Source organism: Rhinopithecus roxellana, chromosome 2, assembly GCF_007565055.1.
Source record: "Rhinopithecus roxellana isolate Shanxi Qingling chromosome 2, ASM756505v1, whole genome shotgun sequence".
Classification (NCBI taxonomy): Eukaryota; Metazoa; Chordata; class Mammalia; order Primates; family Cercopithecidae; genus Rhinopithecus; species Rhinopithecus roxellana.
In genome coordinates this window covers 193905818-193915911 of record NC_044550.1, presented here as the reverse complement: position 1 = coordinate 193915911, position 10094 = coordinate 193905818, and positions in this window count along the sequence as shown.

Here is a 10094-nt window from a genome sequence, read left to right as displayed (position 1 = left end):
CAGTGACAATTCAGTGGAGTTAAAACTAAGTACAATCATGAACAGGGCCATTAAACTATAATAAAGGGTACGAGACCCATCTGTATTGAGATATAGGTGATAAGAAGTGCATTAGATATATTGATGATGGATTTTACATGAGATGGGAAAATAATGACTTACCTATAGACATTTTCTTATACATTTGCCTAATTTGCTATTATGAAATCATCTAGCTTTGTCTTTTTATTATTTTTTTCTAGTTGTCTGCGTAAAATGCTGAAGGCATCATACAGAGGCTGTGTTTAAAGCAGTATTCACAAAGCGTGATTTGGAGATCTTGTTTCCAAGTAAATATTTGCAGCAAGCCTTTTAACAGAGCTCGTAGAATGTTGTTCACACTACTTGAATTTTATGGTCTAAGCCATGGAAGAAAGAAATAAAAACAATCCTCCAGCATGTGTAGAAAATCAGAGTGTTTAAACAACCTAAAATATTTTAAAAATAGGAGAGAAGCAAATTCTGATTTGTAATCCTCTCATGAAGACAAGTATAAAATATGAGTGTATTTTCATTTTGGCCAAATTTACAAGGTGTTTTTTGTTTGTTTGTTTTCATGCTTTTATTTTATTTATTTCTCTGTGTAAACTGCCAGATCACATAAAACCAGAAAATACATTCTGACCCTTTTGGAAGATATAGCGTCCTTCATGTATAAAGATGGTGCCACTTTGTCTTGATCATCTAGTGTATGTATTTTGGTAATAATAGTTGATCTGTGTTATTACCTCTTTATTTTAATAACCCTCAGAGGCCATGACAACCACTAAGATGTTAAATGTTATGCAGCATTATAATAGACTCCAGTTCTGGGGACGTTTATCACTTAGTGTTGTTTAGAGATGAAAAAGTTTAAGTTATGAAGTCACTTTGCATCTCTTAAATAACTTTTCCTCATTACAAGCAAGCATGTTGCAGGAGCATAGCTAGAAAGGAGAGCAAATAGTAAAAGACAGATAATTACTACTGTGATTTTAAACTGTTTATCAGACCGGGCGCGGTGGCTCAATCCTGTAATCCCAGCACTTTGGGAGATCCAGGCAGGTGGATCACCTGAGGTCAGGAGCTCGAGACCAGCCTGCCCAACATGGTGAAACCCCATCTCTACCAGAAATACAAAAATTAGCTGGGCATGGTGGCAGACACCTGCAATCCCAGCTACTCGGGAGACTGAAGCAGGAGAATCGCTTGAACCCGAGAGACAGAGGTTGCAGTGAGTCAAGATCCTGTCACTGCACTCCAGCCTGGGCAACAAGAGTGAAACTCTATCTGAAAACAATAAAAAATAAAACATAAACTGTCTATCAAAAAAGTGTTGCTTACTATAGACATAGTATTAAGCAAAATAATATGTATCTTCCTCATTTTCACACTTATCATAAGTAATATCAATGTAGTAAATTCCAAGACTAGCAATAGAGGAGATTATTTAGATTAATTATGCTGAACAAAGAAGAGAAATTATTTCTAAACCTGAGTGTCTTATTTGAGAATTCATGGCAGTCTCTGGACCTCATTCTTTTTAATTTGAGTGAAAGAAGACAAGGAAATTTGACCACTGATTGACAATATTTCAGGCAGGAAAAAATTTTGAAGAAGTCATAAAATCTCAGTAAAATACCTAAATTTGAATTCTGCAGTATTTTTCCCACTAATAAATACAAAAAATACTTGCCAAAAAAAAGTCTGTTTCCCACAGTGAACTTTTATTTTTCTTTTAATTGTCTTAAGTGGTGGGTTTTGGCATGACAGAGAAAATAAACTTGTTGTCCATCTGTAGTTTGGCACTAAACAGTAATTCACATTGAATTAGTGGTGATTTCCTAGTAATTTTATAAGGTGGTTCACAATTCAAAATAATTATCTGGATTTTATAAGAACTGTATATAAAGTAGAATTAGCTGCTATGGTTATCACTATTGCAACATATGTCTCTCTTCAACTGGCTAAAGTAGAATTTAAAATTAAATATGTCTTCTAATTGGATATATTCTGAATGACAATCAGATATAATTCCCTAATTTTGCATAGATTTTCTATACAAATAGTACCATAGAATATTTTATTAGGTAGCGAAGTTCTTAGTTTTCACTCTCTTTAAAAAGAAGAAAATATAGATACCCGTTTAAGTCATCATAACATATTAGGGCTTGCTGGGGCTTTTGTAGCCACAGACCTGAGTTTCACTCCTGATTCAGCCACTTCAAATGTAAAGTTTCTCAAATCCTCCAGCCTGGTTTCTATAAAATTTGAATATGTATAATAATGTCTACCAAATAGAGTTATCATGATATCATGATGGTTAGAGATAATGTAATTCTTAACATAGTGTCTGCTATTTAGTGGGCACCCATCAAATGGCAATAATGTTATTTTAAAATGTTTCCCAAACAAGAGGAATGAATATTTGAATATGTATCTATTCATTTAATGTGGAAATACATGGCAGTTGACAACAATGTCTTTCTTTCTTTCTATTTTTTTTTTTTTTTTTTGAAACGGAGTCTCGCTCTGTCGCCCGGGCTGGAGTGCAGTGGCCGGATGCCAGCTCACTGCAAGCTCCGCCTCCCGGGTTCACGTCATTCTCCTGCCTCAGCCTCCGGAGTAGCTGGGACTACAGGCGCCCGCCACCTCGCCCGGCTAGTTTTTTGTATTTTTTTAGTAGAGACGGGGTTTCACCGTGTTCGCAAGGATGGTCTCGATCTCCTGACCTCGTGATCCGCCCGTCTCGGCCTCCCAAAGTGCTGGGATTACAGGCTTGAGCCACCGCGCCCGGCCAACAATGTCTTGATGTCATATATTTTGCTATTCTTACTTATCTTTCCCCTCCTTGTAATAACCCATTTACCCATGTAAATGTCTTTTTTCTTTTTTCTTGGCTTCAAGTGTATGTAAGGCCTTGTGTACACATGTGTAGAGAGCCTGGAGCATCATTTGGTGCAAATTAGAAGTGACAGGCCGGGTGTGGTAGCTCACGCCTGTATTCCAAGTACTTTGGGAAGCTGAGGCAGGTGGATCACGAGGTCAGGAGTTCAAGACCAGCCTGGCCAAGATGGTGAAACCCCGTCTCTACTGAAAAACTACAAAAATTAGCTAGGTGCAGTGACAGGTGCCTGCAATCCCAGCTACTCAGGAGGCTGAGGGAGGAGAATCTCTTGAACCCAGGCGGCAGAGGTTTCAGTGAGCCGAGATTGCACCACTGCACATTAGCCTGGGCGAAACAGAGAGACTCTGTCTCAAAAAATAAAATAAAATAAAAAATAAGTGACAGAAAGCAGGGGCAGCAGTGAGGGGTCTCTGGTCTCTTACCATCCCAAAGAGCGGCACACGTGGGCAGGATCAAGCTTGGGTGCTTCTTTTGGAGATGGACTTTGCCCCCTTGTGGCTTTCTCTTTGTGCATAAGTATAAGAATGGACTTGTAAGAGGAATACATATTTTGAGGTCAAGTATTAAGAAAATTGAATTTTTGTGCCAACAATTGAGAATGCTGGAAGTACCAGTGCCCAGCACCTAGACAAATGCAGCTCTCCAGCCTTATGAGACACTGAGTTTAGGTGTAGCACCTCATGCTGAATGCTTAGACAAACCATGAGAGCTTCCAATATTATTCACCAGATGGTGTTACTGGTCTTCACAGCAGAGCGATGATAGTTTCCCCTTGAGGTGTCATCTTAGTTTCCTTGTTCACTACAACTAGTGCTTTTGTTTGACAAGAAGAAAATCCTACCATCCTTGAATATATATATAAAGATGCTGTGTGAAATATAAGTCCTCCAAGACCTTAGAGGGACAAAATGGTAAGACCCACTGGCTGCACACTAGTGGTACAAAACTAGACTTGGAACACCACAGTGTTCCATATTTAAGTAAAATTTGCCAGGTGTGGTGGCTTACACGTGTTGGGATTACGCTTTGGGAGTCCATGGTGGGAAGATAACTTGAGACCGGAAGTTTGAGATCAGCCTGGGCAACATAACAAGGCCTAATTTCTAAAATAAAAATAAAAAATTAGCAAGGCAAGGTGGCATATGCTTGTAGTCCTAGCTAGGACTCAGGAAGCTGATGCGGGTGGATCACTTGAGCCCAGGATTTCAAGACTGCAGTGAGCTATGGTAATGCCACTGCAATGAGCTGCCCTCCAGCCTGGGCAACAGAATGAGACCCCCATTTCAAACAAACAAACAAACAAAAACCACAAAAAACAAAAAGAGAAGTTCTCCATGGGATCCATATATTATTCAGATAAGATTAAAGAGTTGAAACCATGAGCAGTTAGTTTATTTCTAGCATTAGAAGCTCCTCTGTTGTCTTGGTAAAGCGCTATTGCAATGCAAAAACTGCAAGACCCAGTGTGCAACTCTGCCTTGATAAGTACTCTGTAGTTGACATTTAAATGTCACAGGTGCCATTGAGATTAGACAAGTGAAGTAAATTTCTGAATGTGCTTTATGAACTCAAAAGTATTATAAAATATTAATCATTTTAATAGTGCTTCTGCAGATTTTGAAACAGAGACATAAACCTCAGAGTTTGAGTTAGTGTTTTCAATGCCTTAATAAAAGGCAAATATAATTAAAACCAAATAATAATAATTGCAGGAAATTTAGATTTTTCTCTGTCGTAAGTTTTGCTTTCAATTATTTCTAACAATATAGGTAAGACATTATTCTGTTTTCTGTGTTAAAGATTGTTTCTATAATATTGAGTGCAATGCTAGTAAGTACAAAACAACAAAACACCCATAACCAAAAATATTAACAGTGGCTTTCTCTGGTAAAGGAGGTTACAGGAATTTTATTTACTTCATTTATAGTTTTAATATTTCCTAACTTTTATAGATATTCAATTTGTTTTTATGATAAAACAGCTGTTAAAAATGTATAGAAGTACAAAATTGCTCCTAAAATACTTTTACCTATTTTCAAATGTTCAAAATCCACATAATAGTTCCCCCTTATCAATTGTGATATGTCACAATGTCCCCAGTGGATGCCTGAAACTGGAGATAATAATCAACCCTGTATATACAAAGGGTTTTTTTCTATACATACATACCTATGACTAAGTTAATTTATAAATTAGACACAAAAGTGATTAACAATAATAGTAGAACGATTATAACAATATGCTAGCATTACTACTCTTGCATTTTGGGGTTATTATTAAGTAAAATGAGGTAACTGTAACACAATCACTGTGATAGCAGTAGTGACACTTGATCTGATAACCCAGACTGCTACTAACAGAAGAGCAGTATGTACAGCATGGATATAATGGACAACAAGATGACTAACACCCCTGGTAGGACAGAGCTGGGCTGCAGATTTCACCATGCTATTCAGAAATGCATGCAACTTACAATTCACAACTTGTTTATTTCTCGAATTTTTCACTTAATATGTTTGGGCTGCAGTTGTAACCGCAGAACACAGAATTACGGATAAGGGTATTTAATAGTATGTCATAATAGTTGTGCATTTATCATTCCACTGTTAAACGAGTTTTGTTTTTTGCCTTTCCAAGATGTTAGACTATAAAGGACTCAAAAGCACTGGAACATAACTAATAGGAAATAAGAGGACACCAACTTTAGGGTTTTAACAGTCTTATATCATGAATGTGTCCTTTTAATTCTATTACCTTCACAGAATGGTTTGGTGACTTTGTTTTCCCACATCTGAAATGATAGCTTCTTTGTAATTTAGAAGTTCCTATCATGCATATCTTTTGTAAGATGTCTGTATGTACTAGTATCGTTTCTTAGAATGGAAACCTGTAGCTAGGTTGCTAAGCAACATTGTAATCAAGATCTACAGCTATCACTTGGTCCTATTTCAGTTCTCCCAGCTGAAAACTTTCAATCATTGACAGCATGAGTCAAAACTAATTTTATCCCTGTGGGTATTAGGACAAAAGATGGCAAGACAAACCACCAGATGCAGTTTCACTAAGAGGAAAGACAAACTAAGATGGGGCCAAACATATACATATAGGTTCATATATATATATGTTCATATATATAGGTTCATATATATATGTATATGTGAAGGCCATCAGAGTATTACAGGTTAAGAAGGTGATGTGCTTTGACTCTGCATCCCTACCCAAATCTCATCTAGCACTATAATCTCCACGTGTGGAGGGAGGGAAGTGATTGGATCATGGGGGCAGATTTCCCCATGCTTTTCTTATAATAGTGAGTGGGTTATCACGAGACCTGATGGTTTTAAAGTGTTTCACAGTTCCTTCTTCATTCGCTTGCTGTCTCCTGCTGCTTTTGAAGAAGGTGTTTGCTTCTCCTTTGCGTTCCACCATAATTGTAAGTTTCTTGAGGCCTCCTCACCCATGCGGAACTGTGAGTCAATTAACCCTCTTTCCTTTGTAAATTACCCAGTTTCAGGGAGTATTCTTTATAGCAGTGTGAAAATGAATTAATATAGAAGGACTAGTCATCCTACTTAACAGTTCCTTTACTTGAGAACTCGCTCATTGCAAAAGAGAGAGAGAAAAACCCACAAATTAGACAAGTAATTTCTATATTCAATTCATATTTGTTCACACAGTCCCTTTTTAAATTATAAGTTAATATCTCAAAGCGCTGAAATTCAGTAATTTAGTGGGGCAGTAATAATCAGTAGTATATGGACCAGCTGAAGGTGAGAAATGCTCCTACTGTGGTAGGTTGAATAATGTCCTACCCCCTCCTCCAAATATATCCACATCTAAATCCCCAGAACCTGAGATTGTTACCTTACATGGCAAAACAAGCCCCACAGATGTGGTTAAATTAAGGATTCTGAGATGAAGAGATTATCCTGGATTACTGAGGTGAGTCCCATGTAATGACAAAGATTCTTACCAAAGGGAGGTAAGAAGGTCAAGGGGAAAAATGATGATGTGTTAATAGAAGCAGAGGGGAGGAAAGATGATATGATGCAGGGCAACAACCCAAGGAATGTGTAGGTGGCCTCTGGAAGCTGGAAAAAGCAGGGAAACGGATTTTCCCCTACAGCCTTCATAAGGAACTAGCCCTCACAATACCTTGTTTTTAGCCCTGTAAGAATCATTTCAGACTTCTGACCTCCAGATCTATAAGAGAATAAATTTGTGTTATTTTAAGACACACAGTTTGTAGTAATAAGTTACAGCAGCAATAGAAAACTAACAGAGATCTCTTTGGTACTAACAATTTCTAAACCCTAGCAATTAAGAGTTTAGTTCCCTGTTGTTTCCTGACTTTTTAATGATTGCCATTCTAACTGGTGTGAGATGGTATCTCATTGTGGTTTTGATTTGCATTTCTCTGATGGTGAGTGATGATGAGCATTTTTTCATATGTCTGTTGGCTGTATGAATGTCTTCTTTTGAGAAATGTCTGTTCATATCCTTTGCCCACTTTTTGATGTGGTTGTTTGTTTTTTCCTTGTATATTTGTTTGAGTTCTTTGTAGATTCTGGATATTAGCCCTTTGTCAGATGAGTACATTGCAAAAATGTTCTCCCATTCTGTAGGTTGCCTGTTCACTCTGATGGTAGTTTCTTTTGCTGTGCAGAAGCTCTTTAGTTTAATTAGATCCCATTTGTCAATTTTGGCTTTTGCTGCCGTTGCTTTTGGTGTTTTAGACATGAAGTCCTTGCCCATGCCTATGTCCTGAATGGTACTACCTAGATTTTCTTCTAGGGTTTTTATGGTATTAGGTCTAACATTTAAGTCTCTAATCCATCTTGAATTAATCTTCGTATAAGGAGTAAGGAAAGGATCCAGTTTCAGCTTTCTACTTATGGCTAGCCAATTTTCCCAGCACCATTTATTAAATAGTAGGGAATCCTTTCCCCATTTCTTGTTTCTCTCAGGTTTGTCAAAGATCAGATGGCTGTAGATGTGTAGTATTATTTCTGAGGACTCTGTTCTGTTCCATTGGTCTATATCTCTGTTTTGGTACCAGTACCATGCTGTTTTGGTTACTGTAGCCTTGTAGTATAGTTTGAAGTCAGGTAGCGTGACGCCTCCAGCTTTGTCCTTTTGACTTAGGATTGTCTTGGCAATGAGGGCTCTTTTTTGGTTCCAGGTGTTGGAGAGGATGTGGAGAAATAGGAACACTTTTACACTGTTGGTGGGATTGTAAACTAGTTCAACCATTATGGAAAACAGTATGGCAAATCCTCAAGGATCTAGAACTAGATGTACCATATGACCCAGCCATCCCACTACTGGGTATATACCCAAAGGATTATAAATCATGCTGCTATAAAGACACATGCACACATATGTTTATTGCAGCACTATTCACAATAGCAAAGACTTGGAATCAACCCAAATGTCCATCTGTGACAGACTGGATTAAGAAAATGTGGCACATATACACCATGGAATACTATGCAGCCATAAAAAAGGATGAGTTTGTGTCCTTTGTAGGGACATGGATGCAGCTGGAAACCATCATTCTTAGCAAACTATCACAAGAACAGAAAACCAAACACCACATGTTCTCACTCATAGGTGGGAACTGAACAATGAGATCACTTGGACTTGGGAAGGGGAATATCACACACCGGGGCCTATCATGGGGAGAGGGGAGGGGGGAGGGATTGCATTGGGAGTTATACCTGATATAAATGATGAATTGATGGGTGCTGACGAGTTGATGGGTGCAGCACACCAACATGGCACAAGTATACATATGTAACAAACCTGCACATTATGCACATGTACCCTAGAACTTAATGTATAATAAAACAAAAAATTAAAAAAAAAAAGAGTTTAGTTCCCATGTTTTTATTCCTCGTCTCTCACAAGTACTCTGCCCACTCCAAGGCTCTGAGAAGGCAGAGACTTTTCTTCCATATTTATGATAAACACAGCTCAATGGTACAAACAAATATAGCAAACCTATCGGATTATCTGCCATTCAGGTTATAATGAATAACTGTAAGAATTAAAACAATTGCACTTTTTTTACTGCAGTCATAACATCAATACATTTCGAGATAAAACTTGGAGATCATTTTAATCCTTTTTCAATAGTAATTCCTTTCATCTGTATAGCACAAAATTTCAAAGTTTTAGGATGTACAGAATCCTATTTGCTACTCCCTTTAACTGTATTAGGCAAGCTTCCCAGGAAATGATATCCTCACTCGAAAGATAAGCTACAAATTCAAGGTAAATAAATAGCTCTATACTAAAAGCAGTCAAACTAGAACCAAACTCCAAAGCTTCTAATTAAAAGTCAACTCCTCTTTTCATCCTCTGATTAAAAATCTACTTTTTACAATCTCACTGTGATATATATTTCACTTTTATCTTCTTAATGTTTATTCTCTAAACTTAAGACACATAGGAAGCATTTCGTCAAAAGAATTAGCCTGCCATGATCACAGAGCTAATTACTTATTAGAAATTAAACATTATAGACTAAATTTTATGCTTTCACATAAACTAAGTAATGTCTAAATTATCAGCAAATAAAATTAATCTTGAATGCTGTTCCTGGGTTGCTGTCAAAGACAAGATATCCCTCAACAAGACAGATTTCAATAATGTAAAATGTCACAGTGCAGGTAATGTAAATGCATTGCAGTGACATAAAATCTTCAAGGTGATGAGACAGAATTTTTCCTCTATAAATCCAGGAGGAGATGGAATGTTTTAATGAATAAGCCAAGAAATATCAGGTAGTTTTAAAAATGCATTCTATAGGCTGGGTGCGGTGGCCCATGCCTGCAATCCCAGCACTTTGGGTGGCCGAGGTGGGTGGATCACACCTGAGGTCAGAAGTTCAAGATCAGTCTGGCCAAGGTGGTGAAACCCCATCTCTACTAAAAATGCAAAAAAATTAGCCAGATGTGGTGGCATACACCTGTAATCCCAGCTACTCGGGAAACTGAAGCAGGAGAATCGCTTGAACCTAGGGACGTAGGTTGCAATGAATCAAGATCATGCCATTGCACTCCAGCCTGGGCAACAAAAGCAAAACTGTCTCAAAAAAAAAAAAAAAAAAATTCTATAATCCCTAGACCTACTGTGATGTACAAAATTAAAGGATGAATAATCT